The 17,877-nt window shown below is 39.3% G+C and overlaps 1 long non-coding RNA gene across 4 annotated transcripts in view; it reads left to right on the plus strand.

Moving 5' to 3' along the window:
* The window catches only part of LOC106635092 (uncharacterized), an 84,919-nt gene extending 67,501 nt beyond the window's left edge, over positions 1–17,418 (plus strand). For 3 of the 4 annotated variants that reach the window (XR_008619802.1, XR_008619803.2, XR_008619801.2), the window contains 2 exons: positions 13,258–13,401; positions 14,288–17,418. This is a non-coding gene — a long non-coding RNA (uncharacterized LOC106635092). Of the gene's footprint in view, positions 1–10,652; positions 10,783–13,257; positions 13,402–14,287 lie in introns of all 4 variants that reach the window. The other variant, XR_008619804.2, reaches the window with a different exon arrangement.
* Positions 17,419–17,877: the final 459 nt, after the last annotated feature.

Genomic DNA, 17,877 nt, shown 5'->3' on the forward strand with positions numbered 1-17,877 from the left:
ACATTTTGGCTCTCAGAAAACCCCATCCCTGGGGAAATTGGGGGAGCACTACATCAAGGGAGTACCCAATGGGACAAAAGAATCTGAACAGTGGTCCTTGAGCCCCAGGTCTTCCCTTTGACATAGTCTACCTTAATGAGAAGGAACCAGAAAAACAATTCTGGTAATATGACAAAACAAGGTTCTTTAACACCCCTAAAAGATCACCCTTGCTCACCAGCAATGGATTCAAGCCAAGATGAAATCTCTGGATTGCCAAAAAGAGAATTCAGAAGGTCAATTATTAAGCTAATCAAGGAGGTACCAGAGAAAGGTGAAGTCCAATTTAATGAAATTTAAACAAATGATACAAGATACAAAGGAAAAAATCTTCAGTGAAATAGATAGCATAAATAAAAAAACAGCAGTTTCTGGAAATAAAGGACATGCTTATAGAAATGCAAAATGCACTGAAAAGTCTTGGCAATTGAATCAAGCAAGCAGAAGAAAGAACTTCAGAGCTTAATGACAAGGTTTTTGAATTAACCTAATCCAACAAAGACAAAGAAAAAAGAATAAAAAATGAACAAAGCCTCCAAGAAGTTTAGGATTATGTTAAATGACCAAACCTAAGAATAATTGACATTCCTGAGGAACAAGAGAAATCTAAAAGTTTTGAAAGCATATTTAAGGGAATAATCAAAAAAAACTTCCACAGCATTGCTAAAAATCTAGACATCCAAATACAAGAAGCTCAAACGACACCCGAGAAATTTATCACAAAAAGATCATCACCTAGACACATAGTCATCAGGTTACCTAAAGTCATAATGAGGAAAGAATCTTAAGAGTTGTGAGGCAAAAGCACTAGGTAATCTATAAAGGAAAACCTATTATATTAACAGCAGACTTCTCAGCAGAAACCCTACAAGATAGAAGGGATCGGGGCCCTATATTCAGCCTCCTTAAACAAAACAATTATCAGCCAAGAATTTTGTATCCAGTGAAACTAAGCTTCATGAGTGAAGGAAAGATACAGTCTTTTTCAGACAAACAAATGCTGAGAGAATTTGCCACTACCAAGCCAGCACTACAAGAACTGCTGAAAGGAGCTCTAAATCATGAAACAAATCCTTGAAATACATCAAAATAGAACATCCTTAAAGCATAAATCTCACAGGATCTGTAAAACAAAAACACAATAAAATTTTAAAAACCCAAAGCATTCAGGCCACAAATAGCATGATTAATAGAATAGTACTTCACATCTCAGTACTAATGCTGAATGTAAATGGCCTAAATGCTCCACTTAAAGGATACAGAATGGCAGAATGGATAAGAATTCACCAACCAAGTATCTGCTTTCTTCAAGAGATTCACCTAACACATAAGGACTCACATAAACTTAAAGTAAAGGGGTGGAAAACAATATTCCATGCAAATGGACAGCAAAAGGGAGCAGGAATAGCTATTCTTATATCAGACAAAAAACACTTTAAAGCGACAGCAGTTGAAAAAGATGAAGAGGGACATTATATAATGTCCAACAGGAAAATGTCACAATCCTAAATATATGCACCTAATACTGGAGCTCCCAAATTTATAAAACAATTACTACTAGACCTAAAAAATGAGAAAGACAGCAACACAAGAATAGTGGGGAAATTCAGTACTCCACTGACAGCACTAGACAGGTCATCAAGAGAAAAAGTCAACAAAGAAACAGTGGATTTAAACTATACCTTAGAACAAATGAACTTAATGGATATTTACAGAACATTCTACCCAACAAATGCAGAATATACATTCTTTTTATCAGCACAGGGAACATTCTGTAAGATAGACCATATGATAGACCACAAAACGAGTTTCAATAAATTTTTTAAAATTGGAATTACATCAAGTACTCTCTCAGACCACAGTGGAATAAAACTATAAATTGATTTCTAAAGGAACCCTCAAAACTACACAAATACATGGAAATTAAATAACCTATTCCTTAATGATCATCAAAAAGTCTGAAAGAGCACATATAGACAATCTGAGGTCACTTCTCATGGAACTAGAGAAACAAGAACAAACCAAACCCAAACCCAGCAGAAGAAATAACAAAGGTAAGAGCAGAACTAAATGAAATTGAAACAAAAAAGAAAACAAAAGATAAATGGAACAAAAAAGCTGATTATTTGAAAAGATAAATAAAATTAATAGACCATTAGCGAGATTAACCAAGAAAAGAAGAGAGAAGACATTAGTAAACTCAATTAGAAATGAAATGGGAGATATTACAACTGATACCACAGAATTACAAAAAAAATTCAAGGCTACTATGAACACCTTTATACCTATAAACTAGAAAACCTAGAGAAGATACATAAATTCCTGGAAATATACAAACCTCCTAGATTAAACCAGGAAAAAATAGAAATGCTGAACAGACCAATAACAAGCAGAGAGATTGAAACGATTATAAGACAATTGCCAATAACAGCAAAAAAAGTCCAGGACCAGATGATTTCAGAGCTGAATTCTATCAGACATTCAAAGAAAAATTGATACCAATCCTATTGATGCTATTCCACACGATAGAAGAAAAGAGAATCCTCCCTAAATCATTCTATGAAGCCAGTATCACCCTAATACCAAAACCAAGAAAGGACATAGCAAAAACAAAGAAAACTACAGACCAATACCCCTGACAAATGTGATGCAAAAATCCTTAACAAAATACTAGCTAACCAAATCCAACTGCATATCAAAAAAATAATCTACCATGATCAAGTGGGTTTCATACCAGGGATGCTTTAACATGTGCAAGTCAATTAATGTGATACACCACAAAAATAGCATTAAAAACAAAAATTACATGATCATGTCAATAGATGCAGAAAAAGCATTTGACAAAATCCAGCATCACTTTATAATTAAAATCCTCAGCAAAATCAGCCTAGAAGGAACATACCTTAATGCAATAAAAGCCATCTATGACAAACACACAGCTGACATAATACTGAATGGGGGAAAAGTTGAAAGCATTCTCCCTGAGAACTGGAACCAGACAAGGATGCCCACTCTCACCACTTCTATTCAACATAGTACTGGAAATCACAGCCAGAGCAATCAGACAAGATAAAGAAACAAAGGACATCCAAATCAGTAAAGAGGAAGTCAAATTGTTGCTGTTTGCTGATGATATGATTGTGTACCTAGAAAACCCTAAAGACTCCTCCAAAAGCTCCTAGAACTGATAAATGGATTCAGCAAAGTTTCAGGATGCAAAATTAAGGTAATCAAATCTGTAGCTTTGCTGTGTATACAACAGCAGTGACCAAGCTGAGAATCACATCAAGAACTCAATCCCTTTTACAATAGCTGCAAATATACCTAACCAAGGAATATACCTAACTAAGGATGTGAAAAATCTCTACAAGGAAAACCACAAAACACTGCTGAAAGAAATCATAGATGAGACAAACAAATGGAAACACATCCCATGTTCATGGACAGGTAGAATCAATATTGTGAAAATAATCATACTACCAAAAGCAATCTAGAGATACTGCCAAAAGCAATCTAGAGGTACTGCCAAAAGCAATCTAGAGTTCCAATGCATTTCCCATAAAAATACCACCATCTCATCACAGAACTAGAAAAAACAATCCCCAAATTCATATGAAACAAAGAGCCTGCATAGCCAAAGAAAGACTAAGCAAAAAGAACAAATCTGGAAGCATCACATTACACAACTCCAAACTATACTATAAGGCCACAGTCACCAAAATAGCATGGTACTGGTATAAAAATAGGCACCTAGGCCAATGAAACAGAATAGAGAACCCAGAAAAAAAGCCAAATACTTAAAGCCATCTGATCTTTGACAAAGCAAACAAAAACATAAAGTGGAGAAAGGACACGCTATTCAACAAATGCTGCTGGGATAACTGGCCAGCCAGAAGTAGAAGACTGAAACTGGATACTCATCTCTCACCTTACATAAAAATCAACTTAGATGGATCAAATATTTAAATATAAGACCTGAAACCATAAAAATTCTAGAATATAACATTGAAAAATTCCTTCTAGACATTTGCTTAGGCAAAGGCTTCATAATCAAGAACCTAAGAGCAAATGCCACAAAACCGAAGAAAATAGATGGGACTTAAATAAACTAAAAAGCTTCTGCACAGCAAAAGAATCAGCAGAGTAAACAGACAACCCACAGAGTGGGAGAAATTATTCACAAATTATGCACCCAACAAAGGACTAAATCCAGAATGTACAAGGAACTCAAACAAATTAGCAAGAAAAAAACAAACAATCCCATCAAAAAGTGGGCCAAGGACATGAATAGACAATTCTCAAAAGAAGATATGCAAATGGCCAATAAACATATGAAAAAATGCTCAACATCACTAATGATCGGGGAAATGCAAATCAAAACCACAATGTGATACCATCTTACTCCTGCAGGAATGGCCATAATCAAAATATCAGAAAATAATAGATGTTGGCAGGGATGTGGTGAAAAGAGAACACGTTTACATTGCTGGTGGGAATGTAAACTAGTACAACTATGGAAAACAGTATGGAGATTCCTTAAAGAACTAAAAGTAGAACTACCATTTGATCCAGCAATCCCACTACTGGGTATTTACTCAGAGGAAAAGAAGTCATTATACGAAAAAGATACCTGCACATACATGTTTATAGCAGCACAATTCACAATTGCAAGAATTTGAAACCAGCCCAAATGCCCATCAATCAGCAAGTGGATAAAGAAAATGTGATAAATATGTACCACGGAATACTATTCAGAGTTAAAAAGGAATGAAATAATGCCATTTGCAACAACCTGTATGAAGTTGGAGACCATTATTCTAAGTGAAGTAACTTAGGAATGGAAAACCAAATATTGTATGTTCTCACTTATAAGTGGGAGCTGAATTATGAGGACACAAAGGCATAAGAATGATATAACGGACTTTGGGGACTCATGGAGAAAGGTAGGAAGGGGTGAGAGATAAAAGACTACCCATTGAGTACAGTGTACACTGCTCAGGTGATGGGTGCACCAAAATCTCAGAAATTACCACTAAAGAACTTATCCATGTAACCAAAAACCACCTGTTTCTCAAAAGGTATTGAAATAGAATAAATAAATAAAATTTTTAAAAATTGAGTAGAAATAGACATTTTTCCTAAGAAGATATACAAATGGCCTGTAAGTCCATTAAAGGGTACTTGACATAATTAGTTATCAGGGTATTGCAAATCAAAGCTACAATGAGATACCACTTCATACCCACTAGGATGGCTATAATTAAAAAGCTTTTTTTTTGAGATGGAGTCTTGCTCTGTCACCCAAGCTGGAGTGCAGTGGTGCAATCTCAGCTCACTGCAACCTCTGCCTCCCAGGTTCAAGCGTTTCTCCTGCCTCAGCTTCCAGAATGGCAGGGATTACAGGCACCCACCACCACACCTGACTAATATTTTGTATTTTTAATAGAAACAGGGTTTTGCCATGTTTGCCAGGCTGGTCTCGAACTCCTGAGCTCAAGTGATCCGCCCACCTCAGCCTCCTAAAGTGCTGGGATTACAGGCATGAGCCCCTGAGCCCAGCCTTAAAAAGGCATTTTTAAACAGTGTGGGTGAAATTAACACCCTAATACAATGCTAATGGGAATAGAACATGTTACATCTGTTTTGGAAAACAGTCTGGCAGCTTCTAAAAAGGTCAAAAAATAGAGTTACCATGGTACCTAGCAATTGGACATCTAGGTATATATCCCAGAAAAATAAAAACATATGTTCGCTCAATCACTTGTACATGACTGTTCATAGCGGCATTATTGATAATAGCCAAAAAGTGCAAACAACCGAAGTGTCCATAAAGTGATGAAGGAATGAATAAAATGTGGTATATCTGTACAATGGAATACTATTTGGCCACAAAGAGAAATAAAGTACTATACATGCTACAACATGAATGAACCTTGAAAACATTATGTTAAGAAAAACAAGCCAATCACAAAAGACCACACGTTGTATGATTTTATTTATATAAAATGTCCAAATTAGGTAAATCTATAGAGATGAAAAGTCACTTGATGGTTGCCTATGGCTAGGAGACTTGCAGAAAAATGGAGAGAGACTGTGAATTGTATGGGTTTTTTGTTTGTTTGGTTAATTGGTTTCTGGAGGTAATGAAAATGATCTAAAATTTATTATGATGATGGTTGTACATTATTCTATATGTTAAAAATATTTGACTTCTACACTTTAAATAGGTGAACTGTTCTGTATATGAATTATATAAAGCTGTTAAAGCTCAGCAAAGCTGTTATATATAAAAATTAAAGATAATTGGAAGATGTTTCATAAAATATGTGCACTTCTGTTTTAAGTTATTAAAATGTCCCAGAAACCAGCTCACAACTCCCTGGTCTTCTCACAAGCTCTGGGCTTCTCTGGAAAAATGGTTCACTGCAGTAAAGACTATTTTTAACCTTAAGTAATTAGGAGAGCTAAAATCAGAATGTGGTCCAGTGAGATACCATCTCATGCCAGTTAGAATGGCGATCATTAAAAAGTCAGGAAACAATAGATGCTGAAGAGGATATGGAGAAATAGGAATGTTTTTACACTGTTGGTTGGACTGTAAATTAGTTCAACCATTGTGGAAGACAGTGTGGCGATTCCTCAAGGATCTAGAACCAGAAATACCATTGACTCAGCGATCCCATTGCTGGGTATATACCCAAAGGATTATAAATCATTCTACTATAAAGACACATGCACACACATGTTTATTGCAGCACTGTTCACAATAGCAAAGACTTGGAACCAACCCAAATGCCCATCAATGATAGACTGGATAAATAAAATGTGGCACATATACACCATGGAATACTATGCAGCAAAAAAAAGGATGAGTTCATGTTCTTTGCAGGGACATGGATGAAGCTGGAAACCATCATTCTCAGCAAACTAACACAGGAACAGGAAACCAAACACTGCATGTTCTCACTCATAAGTGGGAGTTGAACAATGAGAACACATGGGCACAGGGAGAGGAACATCACACACCAGGGTCTGTCAGGGGCTGGGGGGCTAAAGGAGGGATAGCATTAGGAGAAATACTTAATGCAGATGACGGGTTGATGGGTGTAGCAAACCACCACGGCACATGTATACCTATGTAACAAACCTGCACGTTCTGCACATGTATCCCAGAACTTAAAGTATCATTTAAAAAAAAATCCAAATGTGGTCAAACTTGTCTTCATTCTCTCACTCCTGGTGAAATGGGGACTGGCTCAGAGTTGGCCACTGAGAGTGACCAAAGGAGTGAGCATTGAAGTTTAGGGCAAGAGGGAACTTTGTGATTACCTAAGGAGTGCCACATGAAAATGTTTTTATTTTTGTGAGGGTTTCCCCCAAAGCAGAACTTGATACACAGTTTTGGCTTCAGGTAGTTTACTTGGGTGTTTATCTCGAGAAATACAAGTGGAGAAATGGAGAAATTAAGACGCAGAAAGGAGAAAAGCCAATGACAGGTGCAATAAAAATTGAACTACTAATATAGGCTATTGGAGCTCAGCTCTGCTGAAGATGCTCGGAAAAAAGTAGAGTATACTTCAAAATTACCCTGCACGAGTACAGGGGGACTGAGGCTTGTATCCACCAGTTTGCATCTCCCTCTGGCTGGAGACTACCTTTGGAGGTATTAATTTTCCTACACTTCTGAGCTGTGTCTGCTTGCTGTAGAACATGCTTCTGCTAAAAAATATCCTCAGGCTGAGAAAAAGAGAGATAGTTGAGAGAGAAGCTGCCAGCTTCTGGTACTGACACCATAGCTGCAAACGATCTAGCTGAGTATGAGAACATGGTATAAGGAAGCATTATCTACTACGATGTCTCATGGTTAAACAACATAAATAGAAATGAAATCACCACCATTTTCCTGGCTCAGAAGGGAATTTCCAACTGGCCGTACCTGCCCCACCTTGATCTGAAGGCGTTTCCCCTCATTATCATCCTCCCCTCAAAAGGTGGCCAAATCCCTTTTTGTTCTGAGTGACTTATGAGTGTCTAGGACCTTTACATCAGCAGCTTGTCTACAGGAGATGGTCCATCTGGAACAGGTGAGAGGTTTAGGCAGAATCTCATGGGCAATGAGAAACATCACTTCCATCCAGACTCTCAAAGTTCCATGGGTTAGTCGCTGGCAGTTTGCAGGTCACCCACATAGAAGAGGGACACATTGGCTTGGTGCAGAGCTTTCTCATAGCTTCTCGATGCATGAAAGATTTCCTGCAGCTTCTCAATGCATAAAAGGTTTCTTTTTCCCCATGTCAGTCCTCAGCTCTCCCTCTTTTTCCCTTACTCTGAGTCTTAGTTACTGAGATAATTCATTTTTCTCACTGGAATCTGAGCTTCTCTGTACCATTGACCAATTCATGAGTGGTAAAACAGTTTAATAACAGATTAATACTTGAATATATAAATTTCACCTCTCAAGATTAGGAAATGTCAGGTTAAAGTCTAGCAGATTTCCTCAGCATAGGAGTTATCAGAGCCTCTCTTATTGTTATGAGCCTCAGCTGTCCTCAAAGCAGTGGTTAAAGTTCACAGTATTTCCCAAATCTATTTGACCATAGAAGAGTTTTTCAAAGAGCACCTCATGAACCTAATGTTCTTTGGAACACACTTGGAGAAATATCGGTGTAGCACACTCCATCCATTTTACTGATGGGAAAATTGGGGTCCATAGAAGTGAAGTGTCTTGCTTAAGTCATGCTGTAAGTTATTGATGGAGCCAGAATTTGAAGCCAGGTCTCCTGTCTCTTAGGTGTTCTTTGCTCAGCAGAAGAAAAATGATCATGGGTTTACCTTGTGATAAGTAGTTGGTGAATTATTCTTTCTCCGTTGTTGATGCATTTGAGAAGTGTCATCCTCCTTCTACATCAAAACCAGATGAATGAAGATGTTTACAACCATTCCAGTGATCAACTGTCAGATCGTAGGAGAAGGAGATAAATAAAGACAAGAGAAAAAAAAGGAGTTAAAACCTAGGCAGGCTGGGTGTGACAGAGGTGGCTTGATGTTGAGCAAATCTTCCTGCTCCCTCCTCATGTGGTAAGTTCTTATGAATGGAGGTGTAGGTGGGTTTTAAGTAATAAAGACACTTTCTCCACCTTCTTGCCCCTCTACCATCTAAATGCTGAGAACTCAGGCCCCAGGGAATGGCAAACCATGCAACAGAAGGAAGCCTCCTATCTAAACCCACATATGGAAGAAAGCCTCTGAATGACCAGAGAAGACTCTTACATGAGCAAGAAATATGCTTCTATTGTGTCAACAACTGAGTTTTGGCTTTGATACAGCAGTTCACATTGCCCTAGTTAATGTACTGGGAGGTGGAAGGAAATATGGGGCAAAAGAACAGATGAGAGATGTCGAAAAGTATGGATTGATGGGTCAAAAATTAGGGGACACAGAGCCATGTTATCTGAACCAGAAAAGAACCTGGAACCAAAAAAAAATCAGTCCTTTTGCTCGGGGACTGAGGGGACCAGCAGACACAGCATCCTTCACACCATGCCCTCCTTCACCCTACCTTCATTCAATTGCTAAACGTGCCTCGTTCTGCTAAGTGTTCAGGTGGTATCTACTTCTCTCCATTCTCACTGGCAGTACCTGGGTGGCCATCTTCATCTGTTGGCTGGATTATTTCAATACTCTGTAACTAGTCCTATGTTCTGTTAGCCACCCCTTTTTCCCCCCACAGATCCATTCTCCATGCTGCGGCCGGAATCATCTTCCTAACACACAAATGGGATTATAACCCACTCCTTAGGCCCTGGCTTGAACCCTTCAATTAATTCTCAGTGTGATTACAATAAAATTCAAAACTCTATGTGGCCCTGCATGATATGGCCTGTGTTTCAGCTGTCACCTCTCCAGTCCTTAGACTCTATGTTTCAGCCACTGTGAACTTCTTTTGGCTCTCTGAGTGGGTCACACTTCTCGTGCCTCTTGTCCATCACATAAGACACTCCCACTTCCCAAATGTCTTTCCCCTTCTCTCCTCTCCATGTCCCTTCCTACCAACAGTTTGACTCCCACTCAACCTAGCTGTCACCTTTTCTGGGAAGTTTTCTCTGACATATTCACACTGAATTAACTTCTAATTTTCTGTCTGTCCTTAGTACCCTGTTTATTTCCCTATCAAAGCACTGTCATACTCTACTGAATTTTCTGTCTGTATCTTTGGTTAGACTGATGCTTGAGGGCAGAAACACCTCAATCACCATTAAATCTGAGCACTTCATGGATATTTGGTACAGAGAAGATGTTCAGTACTTTTTTTTGCTTGTTTTTTTAGCTGGGTGGATGGGTGGGACAAATACCTGTTTGATACAAGCCAAAGAAAAGGTCATACATAGGCAATAAGCAATGTTGGTTAACCATTAGTGAAAATAGAATCACATTTTTTTCATACATTTATTTATTTATTTAATCTGATCCATAAATATCTTTTAACATATGATTTTCCAAAGTTGCTGTGTTTGACTCTTTTAAAGGATTTGACTGATTTGCTTAATTATTTGTTTGTTTGTTTGTTAATATGTGAGTAGACAAGCCAGTACATCTTTCTCACTCTCTACAAGCCAGGACTGGAAGAAATCTGGTTGTTGGCCTAGGAGGGATGAACCACGCACTGGGTTAAGACCTTGGCTGTGGAGTCAGAGCTGTCTGAGTTTAGTTCTGCCATGTGATTTACCAGCCATGTGATCTCAGGTGATGAATTAATGTTTCTGAAGTCCTTATCAGAGTGCCTAGTACATATTAAGAATGCAACAGTGGGTAGCAATATCATCAATGTTATATTCTCCACAAAAATTAACTTTATCATTATCCTTCCTTAATATTGTTGTTAGACTGTGACTGACGCATCACGGGGGGCGGGGGTTGTACACTGTGTGCAGGAAAAGTAACCAGAAACATCAGCCCTATGAGATCATCAGGAAAAACCTAATGCTTCTCACTGGACAGACAAGAAAACCCACACTCAGCAGGGTTAGGAGACCTGCTCCAAGTCACGTAGCTAGTAAGGGCAGAGCTGAGAGTCAAACCAGAACCTCTGATTCCAAAGCCAGTTCTCTTTCCACTACACTGCACGGCCTCTGGGTGTTAGCATTTCCAGGTCCCACCTACTTCCAAATATCTAAGGTCAAATAGGACTTTGGATTCCAAATATGCACACTGGGACTGCCTGTTCCCTTCTCTCCATTCACAGGTACGTGGCATTGTGGGCCCATGGGGCGTTCTGCCCAGGCTTCAGAGCTCTCGGATGTGCCTCCCTTCCCCAAGCTGTCTTCTCTGTCAAGGGCACAGAGTGGTTCCCATAGAGACCAAAGTAACCTTTCACAGCGTTGTTTCTGCGTCTCTCCCTGGGACTGGGCTGGGATTGCTATCAATCTCTTGCACTTCAGAAGTCCAGAGAAACCAAGGCTTTTGTGCTTTGTAGACACATGCCACAAAAACTGAGCACACTTACCAACTGAACAAACATCAGAGTGTGCCAAATCTCTAAAGTCCAGTTCTTAGTGCAAACTGCCAAAGCAGATAACACTTACAGTACTCAGGAGGTCATCAATCATCTAAGCTCGATAGGACCTGAGGCCTCTTCTAGTCTGAACTATTTATTTTGCAAAGGAGGAAATATGGGCATAGAAATGGGCAGGAACAAATGTCCAGGCTTTGGTGATAGTGGTTGTGGGGTGTCTCCTGGGTCCCATTCCATCATCCTTCTCATCACACCCATATACGTCTTCCTGGAGCCTCATCATAATTGGATACCCCTTACAGAGACCAGCTGCCTGAGACATAGACACCTGCTCAGGACGTTGGCTATCACTATGGGGAGCCATTTTGACACAGGCCATTGTTAGTGATTGGGAACACCTCCTAAAATTGAGATGGTCTGAAGGGGTCCCAGTACTTGGGGGCTGTGTGTAATAGGAGCCTTAAGAGAGGCTCCTAGACTATCTCTTGATTGCCTGTATTATATTTTGTGAGAATGTAAACCTACCTCACTGTGAGTTTTAGCAAAATAAAATTTAAAAGAAAACAACCAAATGAAAAGAGGTGTCATACAGAAAAGAAGTATGGACAATTCTAGAGATGTTTCAAGAATAGTGTTCATCACTGGTTCTCCAGTACACAGAGAAATGTGCTGGAGAGGTTCATTAGGATTCTTGAGTCAAGCCAAAGGCTACAATCAGGCATGTGGTTTCAGGCATCCAGTAGCAGAGGTTAGCTCTAGAGTGGGGTTGGAAATAAACATTGCCCCATGTACCTACCCTACCCTTAGCTTAGTGCCTCCCAGTAGGTGGAAGGGAGATCTTAAGGAACCAAGATGGGTTGATCAATTCCAGGAAGCTTTCATGTTTTCAAAATCCCATAGGATATTGAAGTCATAGAACTTCCCAGGGGGTTCCTGAACCAGAATTTGCTTCAATCAGACAGACAGGGAACATATCTACTGTCCTCTGTTCTCCACATTTTCTCATCTTCTGAACCTCCACTTCCAGTCCTAAATCAGAGATAGGCAACTCCCTGCAGTACGGCGATACCACATGCCAGAGGGCTAAAGGAGTTCTCTCTATTGCACAGGACCATTCACAGGCAATGGAGTGAGTCTGAGGGGGATCTGAAGGGGAAAATTGCCTTTTGAGCATACTAAATTCCATCCCATTTAAGGCAGGAGACAGTGTTTCTTTATTCTTAAGCTTCCATTATCCTCCTTGGTACCCAGTGCGTGGAAGAGACTGAATATACATCTGACGGATGACTAGGTAAATGAATGAATGAAAGAATAAAGTGAGTGTTTGAGTTAGTTAGAAAAAGAGTGAACTATATAGGCTAGAGAATGACTGCCAAAAAAACCACAAGGGAATTGCAAAATCTCGATAATACACACATAAATGTTCATGCATTCTATGATGGAGAAAGAAGTTCATCTGTTTATATAATTCCTATCAATACTGTATTTCCTCTTATGTTTTTTACTTTCTTGAACTCTTTAAAACAAGAAACTTTTAACTATTTTGTTCTCTGAACATTTAAAATAACTTTTTGGTGTTATTTCTTTCATTTTTTCTAGCTAGTGAAATATTTATTCCAATGAGCTGTTTTTCACTTAACCTTGCTTAGTGTCTTTGTCTGTAGTCACCACTTGGCCTTTTCACTACTATATGCATTAACACCCAGGTAGGAAAGAGACAAATGGAAGCAAAATAGCAAAATGGTGAAGAGGAGGGTTCTAGAGGCAGACAGCCCTGCAGTCCTGAGTCCTGAGTCCACCGTTTAACAGAGTGACTTTGCTCAGCCTGTGGATTATAATGAAACTTGCCTGTAAGTATGATTATGAGTAGTCCTGTAAGGATAATACATTGCATTGTGTTAATCACACAGTGAATGATCAATGAATTTTAGTTACTGGTATCATTATATTGAATTGCTATACTACTGTATTATATTAACTCATATTGTATCATATCAATCATATCATCTATCATATATCAGTAGCATATCGATCGTGGCCTTGTAAAACCAGTGTCTACGGATGTGTTGAACAAAGCCACATCCTCCACAGAGTCCTCCTCCAATCACCTCCTTAACTTTCTTCCCCAGATTGAGATCGCACCTTATTTCTCACTTATGTAAATTCTGAAAGCAGTACCCAGTGGTCTTCAGGGAGAGAAATCTTGTTTTTTCTCTGAAAGAACATTCAGCTACACCCATGGCTGGGCTCTCCTGGCCTTCCCTACATGTGTCCCCCTCCCTCTCATTCAGGAGAGGCCATTTGAGTTCAGAGTCCTGATGTGAGGCTTGCGTTTGAGGAAGGAAAACCACTTCAAATCTCATTTGTTGACCTGACTTTCACCCTTCCTCTCCAGCATTCCAAACTCCCACTCACATCAACAAGCTAGAATTTTAAACTTGGTTGGAATTGTAAAAGCTTGAGGTTATTAGAGCTCAAGGATAGGGCAGGAGCTGAGTCTGACAGCTTGTTTTGCTCTCCGCACTGAGGCAATCAAGGCCAAGGCAGTGTCAGGGAAAGGCCAGGTTTTCTTGTAGCCTTGGGCTGTTGGCCTTATGCTAGGTAAGGGAGGTGGAGCTGAAGATTTGGCATCAAATTAGAAAAAATAAGGTACACTGATTCACTCAACTCTGTGCTTAACCCTGTGGCAAACACGTTGGTTAACTTCTCCTCTGCTCTTCTTTTCACCTTCTTTAGGTTATAGGATCCAATTTTTTAGGTGGTAGCAACATGCTCAAGGAAGATGCAGCCCCTTCCTCCAGCCTGAGAGAGTAAAGCATCATTGGCTTATGCCAACCATGGCAATCCCATTCCCCTTTTCTCATGATTGATTTGGGAATGGGCAAGTGACCCAGTTCTAACCAATGAGACCAAAGAAAAAGTCTACTGGTCAGCTTATCTCAGAAGATTTTTGTTTCCTGCTATAAAGAGAAACAGTAAGTTCCTTCCTGCCTGACTTAAATGCAACTGTGTGCAAACATGTTACTTGGAGCTACAGCAACGATTCTGTGACCATGAGGCAATAAGCCAAGGACAAAGGATAGAATAGTGAAAAGACAGAGTATTGGATTTTTTTTATGATATCATTGAACTGCTGGACCAATGTGGACCCATCTACTTTTAGTCTTTCATGATTTGTGAGATGATTAAAAATTTCTTTTTTTTAGCCATTATTTCTTTTCTGTTACTTGCAACTGAAGACATCCTACATAATACAAACACTATCCAACTTGGATTGTAATTTATCTATTTTCAGATCTGTGTGTTCTGTCTTACTGATTTTTGTATTCTTAGCACTGAGTATAAGCCTGCTACTTAGTAAGACTTCAATAAATGACTGTTTAAAAAGGTCTTAGAGGATTTAAAAAAAATTCTGAAGTTGCTGAAATATGAAGACCAGGAACCAATTTCAGGTTCTATAAATTTCTCGCTTCCTTCACTTCTGGAGTATTCTTCATTTCTGTCTGATTGTACCTTTACTAAAATGAATGAATGATTGAGGAATATGAAAAATGGCTGGTATAGTGGCTACTGCTGAGAAGTATCTCTTGGAAATTCCCGGAAATTCCATCAGTCACATTCAGACCTAACTCTCTGATGATCAATGTTTCTGAACTCAAACGAGTGTACATAATCAGTGGACTATTTAAAGTGGCATTAGCCTAGAATATCTAGGACACATGTTTTATGCATTCAGTAAGCATTTGTTTAATGTCTCTTATCTACCAGGCACATTATTATGCATTGGGCATATAGAGATGACCAACCACACGGCCTCAATCCTTGAAAAGCTTACAGTAACCAAATAGGGTTAACGGCCTAAAGAGAGGTAATTACAAGTCTTACACCCAGTCCTCTTAGCATAGTATGGTGCTACCTCTGAGTTAATTAAGATAACAAAATTCCTAGATATATATCTTTGATGAAATGGTTTCCATAAAAACTTTCCAAGCTTGGTCCCTCCCCAGCTGAGTTCATTTTGGAAGGTGACTTTCTGCTCTCATCACCTAAGGTCCTTAACATGTATCCTGTGTTCTCCGGAGGCACTCCTTGCCCAGAGTGTGCCCTCTGCATGGTTCCCCCAGAACACCTATTTCAAAGGAAAAGAAGTTTGATCATTCAGTGAAGATTTGGGGGGCCACTTTTCTACGTGGGAGGATTATGAGTATTACCTTTCTCCCCTATGTATTAGTAAATATAAAGAAAACATAAATTAACTCCCTTTCTGGCTGGGCACGGTGGCTCACGCCTGTAATCCCGCACTATGGGAATCTGAAGTGGGTGGATCACTTGAGGTCAGCAGTTTGAGACCAGCCTGGCCAACATGGCAAAACCCCGTCTCTACTAAAATATAAAAATTAGCCAGATGTGGTTGCACACATCTCTAGTCCCAGCTACTCGGGAGGCTGAGGCACAAGAATTGCTTGAGCCTGGGAGCAAGGTTTGCAGTGAGCTGAGATTGTGCCATTGCACTCCAGCCTGGGTGACAGAGCAAGACTCTGTCTCAAAAAAATAAAATAAAATAAAAATAATTTAGACCCCATTCTTCTTAGTTAACCATGACTTCTGAAGGAGGTCAGAGCTCTTGTGCTCTGCATCTCTGCTCCATCAGCCTCAAGGCCACCTTTCAGGTCCACATGAAATATAAGTGCACAAAGGCACCAGACTTAGCATTATTAGTTTCCCCCACTGGTCTGATTTTTGTAGAAATTGCCAGGAACGGATTTTCTGCCCTTCCTTCCTAACAGACAAGCCTTCCAGCCCTCCCTGACACAGCTCTTCCCTATCTCCTACTCTCTGGTCATCAAGCTTTTAGAGATGCCCTGGCCTTCTCTAGTTGCCCCAGCTGTATTTTTTCTTCTTGGGAATGCATTGATTCCAGAGCCTGACTGGGAATAAATCTCAGCTCCTCCATTTAGCAGTTATGGGATTCAAGTTACTCTTACTCCCAGGGACTCAGTTTCTGCACCTGTAAAATGGAGATTTACCACCTTTCCTTCCAGCATTACTGATATTGTTTGGCTCTGTGTCCCTACCGAAATCCCATCTCGAAAATTAATCCCTATAGTCCCCACGTGTTGAGGGTCCTGGTGGGAGGTAATTGGATCCTGGGGGCAGCTTTTCCCATGCTGTTCTCGTGATAGTGAGTAAGTTCTCACGAGAGCTGACGGTTTTATAAGTGTTTGACAGTTTCTCCTTCACACGCTCTCTCTTCTGTCTCCTGCCACCATGTAAGATGTGCCTGCTTCTCCTCCTCTCATGATTGCAAGTCTCCTGAGGCCTCCTCAGCCATGAAGAACTGTGAGTCAATTAAACCTCTTTCTTTTATAAATTACCCAGTCTTGGGTATTTCTTTGTAGCAGTGTGAAAACAGACTAATGCAATTACCATAATGAGCTTTCAATTGATGAACTTGCATCACTGACTCCTCAACACTCAGCTGACTTCCTACTGTAATTGTTCACCATGCAGACATTTGTGGAGCCACAAGCATAACCATCATGGTATTTAAGATTCATTCTGTATCTGGATTTATGCACTTTATGAAAAATCATCAAACTGTCCTTATTATTGGTGTCTTTTTTCTGTATATATGTTATGCTTCAATAAAATATTTACTTAAAATTATTTTAGGTATGTTAAACTCACTACACCAGACAGGGCTTACCTTCTCACTCTGCTGTCTTTATCCCTCTCTCTAATTAAAAGGATTACACATACATCTGTACTTGTTTTAGAAGAATAACATAGAACAGCAAAATTTAAAAATTAAAAATTATCCATTTCCTTTCCCAGCACACAGAGACAATCATCACTACTATTTTAGAAGGTGCATATCATATTTTACAATAAAAAAGAAATAATGTTAATAAAGTTTTATAACCTTTTGATATAATCTGCCTGTAAATTCCAGAATATTATTTTTAAAGGCTGCATTATGTTCAGTTCAATGGGTATAGCACAATTATTTAACCAATCCCTACCGTTAGAGATATAGATGGTTCTGGTATTTAGCAATGCTGCCATGAACAGCTTTGGAGCTAAATCAATGCATTGCATTGGAGTTTCACTCCGCTCAAATTTCAATTATTCACACCACTCCTTCCAGACTCCTTTAGGATTCTTGGTCTTGAGGGAATTCACAATCGCTTTATTATGCACTACATCTTCTGGACTTTTCTTCTGAAAGATTTATGTCCCACTGAAACAAATAATGGGCTTGATAGAGCCATTTTCAAAGATATGACGGGAAGGAACAGAGGCACTTTGAATCACAAAACCCATTT

The sequence above is a fragment of the Pan paniscus genome, chromosome 11, assembly GCF_029289425.2.
Source record: "Pan paniscus chromosome 11, NHGRI_mPanPan1-v2.0_pri, whole genome shotgun sequence".
Taxonomy (NCBI): domain Eukaryota; kingdom Metazoa; phylum Chordata; class Mammalia; order Primates; family Hominidae; genus Pan; species Pan paniscus.